Here is a 15,048-nt window from a genome sequence, read left to right as displayed (position 1 = left end):
GGGGCAGGCCAGTCGATTTCGGCGGCGTGAGAGCAGCTGGTTAGTCAGTTTCAGCGGGAGCATTGCGGAAGGAGGGTGCTGGGAGGTAAGTCAACCTTTAAAAGCACTTCTCTTTGCAGGGGCAGGCCAGTCGATTTCGGCGGCGTGAGAGCAGCTGGTTAGTCAGTTTCAGCGGGAGCATTGCGGAAGGAGGGTGCTGGGAGGTAAGTCAACCTTTAAAAGCACTTCTCTTTGCAGGGGCAGGCCAGTCGATTTCGGCGGCGTGAGAGCAGCTGGTTAGTCAGTTTCAGCGGGAGCATTGCGGAAGGAGGGTGCTGGGAGGTAAGTCAACCTTTAAAAGCACTTCTCTTTGCAGGGGCAGGCCAGTCGATTTCGGCGGCGTGAGAGCAGCTGGTTAGTCAGTTTCAGCGGGAGCATTGCGGAAGGAGGGTGCTGGGAGGTAAGTCAACCTTTAAAAGCACTTCTCTTTGCAGGGGCAGGCCAGTCGATTTCGGCGGCGTGAGAGCAGCTGGTGAGTGGTGAGTCAGTTTCAGCAGGAGCTGAGACTTTTTCTCTTTTCTTTAAATTAGTTTTTTAGGCGGGATCAGGAAGTCGACCCGCGGACGTCTGGGAAGACCCTCACCAATAAATTCTGGTGGAGAGGAAACCCGAGACACTACACGTGTAGTGTCTCCCACCCGCCCTCCTCCTCTAACCTAATAATAAAACCCATTGGTCTGAGGTAAGTACCATATTTTTATTATATTATTATTATTTTTTATAAAAATTTAATTTAGTTGTTAGCCAGATCTTGGTAGAAAGTTAGAGGAATGGCAGGGAAGGGAGTACAATGTTCCTCCTGCAGGATGTTTGAGGTGAGGGATGCAGTTAGTGTCCCTGCTGATTTTACCTGCAGGAAGTGCTGCCATCTCCAGCTCCTCCAAGACCGAGTTAGGGAACTGGAGCTGGAGTTGGAAGAACTTCGGATCATTCGGGAGGCAGAAGGGGTCATAGATAGCAGCTTCAGGGAATTAGTTACACCAAAGATTGGAGATAGGTGGGTAACTGTAAGAGGGACTGGGAAAAAACAGTCAGTGCAGGGATCCCCTGCGGTCGTTCCCCTGAGAAACAAGTATACCGCTTTGGATACTTGTGGGGGGGACGACTTACCAGGGGTAAGCCATGGGGTACGGGCCTCTGGCACGGAGTCTGTCCCTGTTGCTCAGAAGGGAAGGGGGGAGAGGAGCAGAGCATTAGTAATTGGGGACTCTATAGTCAGGGGCACAGATAGGAGATTTTGTGGGAGCGTGAGAGACTCACGTTTGGTATGTTGCCTCCCAGGTGCAAGGGTACGTGATGTCTCGGATCGTGTTTTCCGGGTCCTTAGGGGGGAGGGGGAGCAGCCCCAAGTCGTGGTCCACATTGGCACCAACGACATAGGTAGGAAAGGGGACAAGGATGTCAGGCAGGCTTTCAGGGAGCTAGGATGGAAGCTCAGAACTAGAACAAACAGAGTTGTTATCTCTGGGTTGTTGCCCGTGCCACGTGATAGTGAGATGAGGAATAGGGAGAGAGAGCATTTAAACACGTGGCTACAGGGATGGTGCAGGCGGGAGGGTTTCAGATTTTTGGATAACTGGGGCTCTTTCTGGGGAAGGTGGGACCTCTACAGACAGGATGGTCTACATCTGAACCTGAGGGGCACAAATATCCTGGGGGGGAGATTTGTTAGTGCTCTTTGGGGGGGTTTAAACTAATGCAGCAGGGGCATGGGAACCTGGATTGTAGTTTTAGGGTAAGGGAGAATGAGAGTATAGAGGTCAGGAGCACAGATTTGACGTCGCAGGAGGGGGCCAGCGTTCAGGTAGGTGGTTTGAAGTGTGTCTACTTCAATGCCAGGAGTATACGAAACAAGGTAGGGGAACTGGCAGCGTGGGTTGGTACCTGGGACTTCGATGTTGTGGCCATTTCGGAGACATGGATAGAGCAGGGACAGGAATGGATGTTGCAGGTTCCGGGGTTTAGGTGTTTTAGTAAGCTCAGAGAAGGAGGCAAAAGAGGGGGAGGTGTGGCGCTGCTAGTCAAGAGCAGTATTACGGTGGCGGAGAGGATGCTAGATGGGGACTCTTCTTCCGAGGTAGTATTGGCTGAAGTTAGAAACAGGAAAGGAGAGGTCACCCTGTTGGGAGTTTTTTATAGGCCTCCTAATAGTTCTAGGGATGTAGAGGAAAGGATGGCGAAGATGATTCTGGATATGAGCGAAAATAACAGGGTAGTTATTATGGGAGACTTTAACTTTCCAAATATTGACTGGAAAAGATATAGTTCGAGTACAATAGATGGGTCGTTTTTTGTACAGTGTGTGCAGGAGGGTTTCCTGAAACAATATGTTGACAGGCCAACAAGAGGCGAGGCCACGTTGGATTTGGTTTTGGGTAATGAACCAGGCCAGGTGTTGGATTTGGAGGTAGGAGAGCACTTTGGGGACAGTGACCACAATTCGGTGACGTTTACGTTAATGATGGAAAGGGATAAGTATACACCGCAGGGCAAGAGTTATAGCTGGGGGAAGGGCAATTATGATGCCATTAGACGTGACTTGGGGGGGATAAGGTGGAGAAGTAGGCTGCAAGTGTTGGGCACACTGGATAAGTGGGGCTTGTTCAAGGATCAGCTACTGCGTGTTCTTGATAAGTATGTACCGGTCAGACAGGGAGGAAGGCGTCGAGCGAGGGAACCGTGGTTTACCAGGGAAGTGGAATCTCTTGTTAAGAGGAAGAAGGAGGCCTATGTGAAGATGAAGTGTGAAGTTTCGGTTGGGGCGATGGATAGTTACAAGGTAGCGAGGAAGGATCTAAAGAGAGAGCTAAGACGAGCAAGGAGGGGACATGAGAAGTATTTGGCAGGAAGGATCAAGGAAAACCCAAAAGCTTTCTATAGGTATGTCAGGAATAAGCGAATGACGAGGGAAAGAGTAGGACCAGTCAAGGACAGGGATGGGAAATTGTGTGTGGAGTCTGAAGAGATAGGCGAGATACTAAATGAATATTTTTCGTCAGTATTCACTCAGGAAAAAGATAATGTTGTGGATGAGAATGCTGAGCCCCATGCTAATAGAATAGATGGCATTGAGGTACGTAGGGAAGAGGTGTTGGCAATTCTGGACAGGCTGAAAATAGATAAGTCCCCGGGACCTGATGGGATTTATCCTAGGATTCTCTGGGAGGCCAGGGAAGAGATTGCTGGACCTTTGGCTTTGATTTTTATGTCATCATTGGCTACAGGAATAGTGCCAGAGGACTGGAGGACAGCAAATGTGGTCCCTTTGTTCAAAAAGGGGAGCAGAGACAACCCCGGCAACTATAGACCGGTGAGCCTCACGTCTGTAGTGGGTAAAGTCTTGGAGGGGATTATAAGGGACAAGATTTATAATCATCTAGATAGGAATGATATGATCAGGGATAGTCAGCATGGCTTTGTGAAGGGTAGGTCATGCCTCACAAACCTTATTGAGTTCTTTGAGAAGGTGACTGAACAGGTAGACGAGGGTAGAGCAGTTGATGTGGTGTATATGGATTTCAGCAAAGCGTTTGATAAGGTTCCCCACGGTAGGCTATTGCAAAAAATACGGAGGCTGGGGATTAAGGGTGATTTAGAGATGTGGATCAGAAATTGGCTAGCTGAAAGAAGACAGAGGGTGGTGGTTGATGGGAAATGTTCAGAATGGAGTACAGTCACAAGTGGAGTACCACAAGGATCTGTTCTGGGGCCGTTGCTGTTTGTCATTTTTATCAATGACCTAGAGGAAGGCACAGAAGGGTGGGTGAGTAAATTTGCAGATGATACTAAAGTCGGTGGTGTTGTCGATAGTGTGGAAGGATGTAGCAGGTTACAGAGGGATATAGATAAGCTGCAGAGCTGGGCTGAGAGGTGGCAAATGGAGTTTAATGTAGAGAAGTGTGAGGTGATTCACTTTGGAAGGAATAACAGGAATGCGGAATATTTGGCTAATGGTAAAGTTCTTGAAAGTGTGGCTGAGCAGAGGGATCTAGGTGTCCATGTACATAGATCCCTGAAAGTTGCCACCCAGGTTGATAGGGTTGTGAAGAAGGCCTATGGAGTGTTGGCCTTTATTGGTAGAGGGATTGAGTTCCGGAGTCGGGAGGTCATGTTGCAGCTGTACAGAACTCTGGTCCGGCCGCATTTGGAGTATTGCGTACAGTTCTGGTCACCGCATTATAGGAAGGACGTGGAGGCTTTGGAGCGGGTGCAGAGGAGATTTACCAGGATGTTGCCTGGTATGGAGGGAAAATCTTATGAGGAAAGGCTGACGGACTTGAGGTTGTTTTCGTTGGAGAGAAGAAGGTTAAGAGGAGACTTAATAGAGGCATACAAAATGATCAGGGGGTTGGATAGGGTGGACAGTGAGAGTCTTCTCCCGCGGATGGATATGGCTGGCACGAGGGGACATAACTTTAAACTGAGGGGTAATAGATATAGGACAGAGGTCAGAGGTAGGTTCTTTACGCAAAGAGTAGTGAGGCCGTGGAATGCCCTACCTGCTACAGTAGTGAACTCGCCAACATTGAGGGCATTTAAAAGTTTATTGGATAAACATATGGATGATAATGGCATAGTGTAGGTTAGATGGCTTTTGTTTCGGTGCAACATCGTGGGCCGAAGGGCCTGTACTGCGCTGTATTGTTCTATGTTCTATGTTCTATGTTCTAATCCATACTTCTCCACCAACTCTTCCAACTTCGCAAAACATCCCCCAAGGAACAGGTCTTTTAATACCCAACCCCCACCCCCGCCCCATCTCCGAAACATCCCGTCCAGCTTCCCTGGCTCAAACCTATGGTTCCCCCTAATCAGCATCTTCCCTGACCCAGTCCCCAGCTTAAAGTGCTGCCTCAACTGCCTCCAAATCTTCAGTGTTGCCACCATCACCGGACTCCCAGGGTATTTACCTGGGGCCATCGGGAGAGGCGCTGTTACCAATGCCCTCAGCCCCGACCCCCTGCACAGACTCTTCTCCATTCTAACCCACTGAGACTCTCCCCCGCCCTCCCTAACCCAACTCCTCACCTTTTCGGCATTCGCCGCCCAAAAGTAGGATAATAAATTTGGGAGGCCCAGCCCCCGTGCCTGCCGCCCTCTCCGCAGGACCATTTCCAAACCCTGGCTATCTTTCACCACCCAAATAAACAAGGTGATCAGCTTGTCCACTTCCTTGAAAAAACCTTTGGCAAAATGACCGGCAGGCACTGAAACAGGAACAAAAACCGCAGCAGCACATTTGTTTTAATCACCTGTACCCGACCAGCCAGTGACAGAGGGAGGCTATCCCACCTTGCCAAATCCGTTTTCACCCTCCCCACCAAGCCAGTAAAATTTTTCCTATGGTGGCCCCCCACCCCCTAGTCACGCACCACCTGCACCCCCAAATACTTGAAGTGGGTTACCGCCCTGTGGAATAGGGGCCACACACTGGACAGGAAGATCGGCTGTGTACAGAGACACCCTATGTTCCACCACCACCCCCCCCCCCCCTCAAACCACCCACCCACCCCCGCCGTATTATTCCCTTCCACAGTCCCGAGCAGTTTAAAGCGATGGCCAAACGCTCTATCGCTAATGCAAATAACAGAGGGGACATAGGATACCTCTGCCTGGTCCCCCGGTGAAGAGCAAAGTACCCCAAACTCGTATTGTTTTTGCTGACACTTGCCCTCGGTTCCTTATATAAGAGCCGTACCCACTGCGTGAATCTCGGGCGATCCCAAACCTCTCAAGAACCGCTATCAAATACCCCCATTCTACTTGATCAAAAGCCTTTTCCGCGCCAAGCGCAACCACCACCTCCGTCTCTTTTCCCTTAGCCGCCATTATGATTACATTTAATAACCTCCTAATAATTGAGAATAGCTGCCTCCCTTTCACGAACCACAGTTGGTCCTCCCCTATCACCTTCGGGAGGCACCCCTCCAATCGAGCAGCTAGTACCTTCGCCAATATCTTTGCATCAACACTCAGTGGCGATAGAGGCCTGTATGACCCACAGTCCATCGGGTCCTTCTCTTTCTTTAACAACAAGGAGATTAAGGCCTGCCCCAATGTTTATGTAGCACCCCCTTCCCTGTCGCCTCCTCAAACATCCCCACCATCAGCAGCGGCAATTTATCCTTAAATTTCTTGTAATATTCCACTGGGAACCCACCTGGCCCTGCCACCTTCCCCGATTGCATCCTCCCAATTGCCTCCTTTACCTCCTGTTTCCCCACCAACCTCGCCAGTGTGTGCCCCTCTTGTCCTCTTCCAGCCTCGAATTCTCCAATCTGTCCAGGAACTCCCACATCCCCTGATCCTCCCCCGATGGTTCCGACCTATACAAATTTTCATAAAACTTCTTAAACACCCTATTAACTTTGTATTAAGTTGATCTTTTCTCTACACCTTACTATAACTGTAACATTATATTCTGCAGTCTCTCCTTCCTTCCCTATGTACGGTATGCATTGTTTGTATAGCATGCAAAAAACAATACTTTTCACTGTATACTAATACATGTGACAATAATAAAGCAAATCAAATTAAATCAGGGCCACCACCAATTTCCCCGCCCAATCCCGCACCTGGACAATTTCCCTCGCCGCCGCCTCGTTCTGAAGTTGGCCTGGCAACATGCCTTCTCCCATACTCATAAAGCGTCCTCCTCGCCCACCTCAGTTGGCGCACCGCCTTCCTCATGGGCAATCGATCAAAGCCAGCCTGTAGCTCCCTCCTGTCCAAAAGTGCTGGATCTGCATCCCCCATGTACCTCCTGTCCACCTCCAACATCCAATATCAGCCTTTGACGCTCTTCCCTCTCCTGTTTATCCACCTTGGCCTTAAACGATGTTACCTCCCCCCTCACTATCGCAGCCAACAGCCCTACTACAAAAAAGTCTTTCCTCGAATAAACCTTGGTGAAAGTTTTTTGTAGTAGGTCTGTTGGCTGGGGTTAGAGGGTCAGAGTATTCGGCGATAACAATTTCAGATCACGTGGCGCATTGGGTGGACATGGTCTTGGAGAAGGGGATAGCGCAGAGACCGGGATGGAGAATGGACGTGGGGTTGCTGGGGGACCGAAGTTTTTGTGAGAAGATCGGGAAAGTGTACTGGGGAAGTATTGCAGGCAGTGGTGTAGGAGGCCCTGAAGGCGGTAGTGAGGGTGCAAGAACCTCCACGGGTCCACCCCTCCCATTTCCTTCATAAGCCCAGTGAGCGCCATCGCCCTCCCCCCCCCCTCCCCCCGCCGGGCTGGGCAAGCAAGCGCGGCAGTGACCTATTCAACCTTGGCTCTTGCACCAAGTTCCAATCCCCTCGCACTATTAGCCCGTGCGGATCCAAGTCCGGAATGGTCCAAGTACCTTCCTCACAAACCCGGCATCATCTCAGTTAGGGCCAGACACACTTGTCAACGCCACCGACCTCCATTCCAATGTCCCTGTTACTATCACATATCTACCCCCCTGGTCCGCCACCACCTTCTCCATCTGAAACCTCACTATCTTACCGGCCAAAACCGCTAGCCCCCCAAATTAAATAATTGGTTCACCCAGCCCTTCCTGAACCTCACCTGATATTTCACCGTCAGATGAGCCTGCAGTAGCATAAGAACATCGGCCTTTAAGCTTTGTAGGTGCGCAAACACCCTTGACCTCTTCAGTGCCCCCCCCCCTCCCCAACCCCTCATGTTTCACATAACTATCCTGACCGGGGGTCTCCCCCCCCCGCCCCTCCTATCCGCCATCATCATAACTCTGGGTGCCGTCCTCTGGTCTTGGCCCGTCCTGTCCCATTGATTCCATTAAACTCCTCCCCCCCTCTCAGAATCTCCCCATCCACTTCCTCTCAACCAGTATTGTCCCCCTCCCCCCTCTTTTCATCCCTCCAAGCCCATCGAAACCTGTTCGTCCAGGCTCCAATGGCCGCAGCCCCTCCCCCCACCACACCTCCATTCATGAGCCAACCTGCTAGCACGGAGGCCCCTGCCCAGGCCCCACCAATCCCCAACCCCCCACCCGGTCCCAGGAAAACAAAGAAATCCCCTTCAAACGATCAAATCCATTGCAAACACACAAACCCCAGAAAACTGTCATTACAAAAAAATCCAAACTCCTACCTTATCCAAAGAGATAAATGGGGGGAAGTTAGCACATATAACAACATGAAATAAAAAATAGATCGATATACAATCTTCCACCCCCTACCCTCGGTCCAAGACCAATCCTCATTTCCATTCTCACTTCTGCCCCAGTCCTTCTGCCTTCACAAACACCTCCGCCACTTCCACGGTCTCGAAATAAATGTCTCAAAATAAAAGTCTTTGGAGTTGTCGGTCACCCTCAACTCAGCTGGGCCCACTGAGCCGAACCACACACCGCTGTTACACAGTGCCGTCTTCCCTTGGCCGCCGCCTGCCTCCTCCACGGTTAAGTCCTGGTAAATACGTATACCAACTCCAGCCCTCTGCACCTCCCGCTTCTGCTTTGCCCAACTCAGGACCTTCTCCTTCACGTGGTACCTGTGGAAATAAATAATCACTGCTCTTGGCGGCTCATTTGCCTTTGGCTTTGGCCTCAACGACCGATGAGCCCGATCCAGTTCGTACCGGGAGGGATCATCCCCCAACAGCTCCGCCAACATCTTAGCAAAGTACTCAGTCAGCCTCGGACCCTCCAAGCCTTCAGGCAGGCCTACAATCTTCAGATTTTGCCGCCTAACTCTGTTTTCCAGATCCTCCGCCTTGGCTCGCACCCCTTTGTTGGCCTCGACCACCCTCTACAGCTCCTCACCCATCGAGGTGAGTTGATTGCTGTGTTGTGACAAGATCTCCTCCACTCCCTTCAGTTACCCACCCTACTCCCGCACCTCAGCCAGTGTCTTCAACACAGCCGCCTTCACCGGGGCAATCACCTCATCCACCAGCACCTTCAGTGCTGTCATCATCTCTTTCCTCATCACCTCCATGTGCTTTGCAAACTGTTTCTTGAATTCCAAAGCCGTCACCTCGGTCATCTTTTCGGCCTTAAGCAGTGCGGCCCCTCCCAGCAACCCAGTTGCTGAGCCGACCCTTTCGCTCGACGGTGAACCTTCACTCGCCCCTTCTTTACGGCAGCTTTCTTTTGGTTTTCGGACATTCTCCTCCTTCCTTATGTCTTCCTGCACTTATTTGTTGAAAAATTGCCCCTGGAACTGGGCGTTAAATTCTAAAAAATCAAGACTCGAGCAGGAACCACCCAACGTGCGACTTCCTATTACATGCCTCCACTGGAAGTCCCCCGCTCATCTCTGATAAACAATGTTTCTTTTTTTTTTAATGGTTCCAATTAACACTGTGCCACCGTGCTGCCCGGTAAACAATGTTCCTGATATGGCCATTCACACCTCAATATCTCTAGATGCCTGTCAATCCCGTTACTGGGTAAATAATAATAATAATAATTGCTTATTGTCACAAGTAGGCTTCAATGAAGTTACTGTGAAAAGCCCCTAGTCGCCATATTCCGGCGCCTGTTCGGGGAGGCACACCTCACTATTCCTCTAGACGCCTGCTAGTCTTGTTACTTGTCTGTTATTTTGTTTCCATCTCAATTTCACTGTTAAGTTCAGTAATTTCCCCAAATCCTAACAGCAAGAATGCCAAATTTCAAAGGGTGCAATAAAGTACAATGCCTCAATCAATCATAGTTAATTTACCAATCAATCAGCACAGTTTTTGGATTAAGTATAAATTTGCACTACCAAGTGACACGTAAGTCTTTGGTTTCCTTCTGTTCACCTAGGTTGTCTTTGCCATCCCCAATTGCACTAGTTCTCCAGGTATCCCACAGATTAGTCCTGCCGGGTGGCCAAATTGGGAAGAATATACCAGACAAGATGGAAAAGGTTTCTGAAAACTCTACTGGTATGTGCCCTGTGTGAAGAAAGACGTTCAAAAATTTAACATTTTGGATTTTTTGTGTTATCCTGTGGCTGTGTGCGCAAGTGTGTGAACGTAATTTAGTTACGCTGGGGGCTGCGTGTCTACAAGGCTGAGGACATCAAAAAGTCTAGGTGGGTCAAGCAGACATTTGAAACAAATATAGCCAAGTTGAATTTTCTACAAGTAAATAAATTTGCTTTAGGAGATAAAGATTTGTTATGTTCAGTTCATAGAATCTACAGTACAGAAGGAGGCCATTCGGCCCATCGAGTCTGCACTGGCCATTGGAAAGATCATCCTACTTAATCCGACGCCTCCACCCTATCGCCAATAACCCCACCTAACCGTTTGGACACTAAGGGGCAATTTATCACGGCCAGTCCACCTAACCTGCACATCTTTGGCTGTGGGAGGAAACCGGAGCACCCGGAGGACACCCACGCAGACCCGGGGAGAAAGTCTGTGGAGTTTGCACTATCACCCAAGGCAGGAATTGAACCCGGGACCCTGGAGCTGTGAGGGAACAGTGCTAACCACTGTGCCACCATGTTAAATTTCAAAGGGAATTAAAAAAGGGTTTACAACTTGGAAAAGGTCATGAATAAACAAGGTAAGGTTACTACATTTTATTTACCCCAAACGTGAGGGCAATGAGGAGAACATAAAAGGTCTTTATATTCAGAGAAAGGCGAGTTTCAAAGAAAGATAAGGTCAATGGAATAAAGAAAAGAAAGAAGAAAAAGCTACTTAAAGAGATATGTTGACAGTTGTTCTGGAGAATGGCCATGTTAAACCTCCCAGAGTGCTGCCCTGTGCTGGGAAAAGAACTGTGAAAAAGCAAAGTGAGGCAGTTTCCCAGCCAACCTTCAGAAAGTAGGGTTTTGTTTGTAAAATTTCTTGAATTTCCACAGGAGAGTGGGAGTGAGAAGCTCTATGGCATACCTTCCCTACAGAAACTGGGGGTTTGCCTTGTGGCAATATTACTGCCATTTTTAGAGTTAAAGACAAGAGATTGTTGCCTAAAGGGGTGTTTATCTGTGAATCGAACCAAGGAGGAAATCTTTAGGGGGGAGTGTTCTGTAAGACTAATTTCACCTGTGGAAATGTAAATCTTGTGTAAGTTTTATTTTCTTTAATCTCCAAAAGTATTTCTGGAATTTGTGTCTCCTGACTTCAGTACATGTACCTTCTCATTATCAAAATGCGTTGTGATACTCATGCTAGCATTCCCTTTGGGAATTTTTTTTGCATGGCATAACGCCTGATTTGACATTCTTTATCATGTGCCTTGTGTGGCCTATGAAGACTCTGACAAATCGGTGCAAACTGCGGCCATGATGCCAGGGCTGAAGAAGGTACGTTGGTAGACTGTCTTCTAACTGCATCAATATCAACACCTTGGAACCAGGTATTCATCACATACAGCAGCACTTACAGTAACTGAGAAGCTACTCATTCATGGAACAAAACGTACATAACCCTATCTGAAAAGTGCAGTTTGCTCTGAAACCGTTGAGAATTGCCCATGGAAAAAGTGGTGGGCTTACTTGGTAGTAATAATGTAACAATAATAAAATAATAATAATCTTTAATTGTCACAAGTATGCAGTTACTGTGAAAAACCCCTATTCGCCACATTCTGGTGCTTGTTCAGTTAAGCTGGTATGGGAATTGAACCCGCGCTGCTGGTCTTGTTCTGCATTACAAACCAGCGGTCTAGCCCACTGAGCTAAACCAACTCTTGGTCTGAAAGGGTAGCACGGTGGCGCAGTGGGTTAGCCCTGCTGCCTCACGGCGCCGAGGTCCCAGCTTCGATCCCGGCTCTGGGTCACTGTCAGTGTGGAGTTTGCACATTCTCCTCGTGCTTGCGTGGGTTTTGCCCCCACAACCCAAAGATGTGCTGGATAGGTGGATTGGCCACGCTAAATTGCCCCTTAACTGGAAAAAAAAAATGAATTGGATACTCTAAATTTTTTTTAAAAACCAACCTCTTGGTCTGGCAAGAAAGGGATTATTTACCTGCATCAAGGCTGATATATGTTAGGATACCGGACCAGACTTCAACATTTGTTAGGATACAGGACAATAACCCCAAACAATCTTCTATTTGTAAAACTGTGAGGAAAGTATAATTTACCCTTGAGTAATGACTGACCAATAGGTATATTTTATGGCGGCACGATAGCACAGTGGTTAGCAATGTTGCTTCACAGCTCCAAGGTCCCAGGTTCGATTCCCAGCTTGGATCACTGTCTGTGCGGAGTCTGCAGGTTCTCCCCGTGTCTGCGTGGGTTTCCTCCGGGTGCTCCGGTTTCCTCCCAAAGTCCAAAGATGTGCAGGTTAGGTGGATTGGCCATGCTAAATTGCCCTTAGGTTAGGTGGGGTTACGGGGACAGGGCGGAGCTATGGACTTAGGTGGGGTGCTCTTTCAAAGAGCCGATACAGACTCGATGGTCCGGATGGCCTCCTTCTCCACTGTAAATTCTACGATTCTATGTTAAAACAAGCTTTAATTTAAAGACAGAATTAACCACATTAACGTCAAAGAAATAGCTATACTATTATCAGTTAAACAGTTCGTAAACTGTTCATCAATACCTGCCACTAATTCCAACTATGCAACCCGATACAGTTCAAATGCCACTTATAAATAAAGTTAACAAAACAGGTTACTTGCTTACCAAAGAGAAAATGCTGGAAAATCTCAGCAGGTCTGGCAGCATTTGAAGGGAGAGAAAAGAGCTTGCGTTTAGAGTCCAGATGACCCTTTGTCAAAGCTGGTTACTCGTTTATCTATGTAGATAGTCTTAGACAGCAGCCCTTTCAAGAGCAGATCCAGTGCACTTCTGTCTTGTCAGACTAAAATCCTATGGGAATCTGCTGTTCAATTTAAAATCTTATAACAGACTGCAAAACTACAGCCAGATCTGGCTCCTCCCATTAATTGCATCATCTGTGTCCCACGAAGTTCCATGGTCTACTTAGCTAGGAATAAATACAATCCCTCATAAATGATCTACACTCCAGGGAACCATCCAAAATATAAACAATGTTCCATTAGCCTCTTTTCTGCAACCAAATAGTTGGAATGAATGATGACCTCACCTTTTATGACTCTTTATTTACAGCTTTAGTGGACACGCTGCATCTATGTATTTTAAATCAGGGTTTTTAATAACATTACTGCCACATATATGAAATAAAATATATAACAATTCCCACATTCATCATATATTATAGAGGCCACTCATGTGGTTAGAATATAATTTGAGTCACACGCTTCCAGAGCTGACAGGCCCCAGCATGCCCCTGCTGTGCCTCTCCTGGACTCTCAGGCCAGTCACAGGTAATGGCTATCACCTCATAAGACAGTGCTTTGAAAACTGATATGCATGACACAGTGCAACTGATGGTTAACATTTGATGGAATCTGGTAACTTTCAGTATTAACGGATGATTGAAAATGAAAAGCTACCACAATGGTCTAAAGGCATCCTTGCATTTAAAATATATTTGATATCTACAATCATTAAATACTGAACAAATTGGACAGGTGTGTAGATTTCTGGTTCACAAAAAGCTTATACGGTTGCAGGAATACAAGGGGCTACCGGTGCTAAATTATTTAATTTGCACCTTGACTTGAAAGCGATAGCAAAACAGGAGAATCAGGTGTCAATCTGGTTCATCATACTGTCAGATCCTCATCTTACACTGCTTGGACCTGTGGTGTGAGACTCCATGGTGTAAAGTTAAATTCAAGGTTATTTGGTAATGTGGTATTAACCACTGAACGTTAGATTGAATGCATCAGAAGCTATTGCACTTACATTGCCATAGTGTAACCAGCTGATTGATTCATGAGCATACAATCAACCCATAGCCTGGCAAATGTTAAAAATTTCACAGGGAAATTTAGAGCCGTTGCACAAGCCTTTTTTTCCCAACTATCTCAGTCCTTACAATATATTATGATCTGATTAAAACATTGTCGTGGTGAACCTTAGCGACATGTGACTTTCCTGTTCGAGGTTTCAGCAAATGTCCAAGGTCATGTGACTCCCCGTCCAGTGGAATGGGAGCGCGCACACGGATCAAAGCTGAGCACGGGCTTTAATAATAATAATCGCTTGTCACAAGTAGGCTTCAATGAAGTTACTGTGAAAGGCCCCTAGTCGCCACATTCCGGCACCTGTTCGGGGAGGTCGGTACAGGAATTGAATCCACGCTGCTGGTCGTGTTCTGCATGACAAGCCAGCTGTTTAGCCCACTGTGCTAAACCAGACCCTTTAAAACCCGTAGTCAAGGCTGGGACTCGGAGGTTGCAAGAGTTGTAGTTTACTGTTGCTGTGTCTTAGAAATAATTGCATGCAAGTAGTTTTTCTGCTTGTAAATAAGTGGTTGTTGCCATTATCTATTGGTGGTCACACGGAGTGTTCGTTACAACATTGGCAACAAGGAGAAAAGAAATTGGCACTCCAATTGCAAGGCAAGACAAGAGGGCCTTTTTAGTCTGATTCAAAGCAATTTCTCTACACTGTAAAAGAAATGCCATCATGCCACTTTTAGGGAAGCTTCAACTTTTTGATGTGAACGATATGTGGGTACAATATATAGAACGTATACATTACTTTTGTTAGAGCAAATAATATAGAGGGGGGGGGGGGAAGAGAAACAGAGAATCATTTTACTCACAGCTTGCAGCACCCAGCCATGTGGTGCAATGAGACGTTTGACCTACCCTGGGGCTGAACTCGTGGGGTTGGTTAGTAATCGTTATCATCCAAAACCCTCTGTCATTCTTCAGAGGTACAAATTGAATTTGATGGGGAGGGCCTCAGGGGCATCTGTTACTTCTTCGTGGCATGATTAAGGAAACTGGCAGAATATTGTAGTTTGGAACATTCCTGAATTATATGTTAAGGGATAGACTGGTGTGCAGGATAAATAATACGCCTATCCAAAAGAAATTGCGATGCAGAATCAGAGCGAGACTTAAAAAGGCTATGGAAATAGCCTTGTCCATGGAAGAAAAAGGCACTCAAGAATTGCAAAGCATTCCTAGAGGCGAGATCCACCAGTTGGGGAGATTCCGCAAG

This window comes from Scyliorhinus torazame, chromosome 3 (genome assembly GCF_047496885.1).
Source record: "Scyliorhinus torazame isolate Kashiwa2021f chromosome 3, sScyTor2.1, whole genome shotgun sequence".
Lineage (NCBI taxonomy): Eukaryota > Metazoa > Chordata > Chondrichthyes > Carcharhiniformes > Scyliorhinidae > Scyliorhinus > Scyliorhinus torazame.
This window is presented reverse-complemented; position numbering follows the sequence as displayed.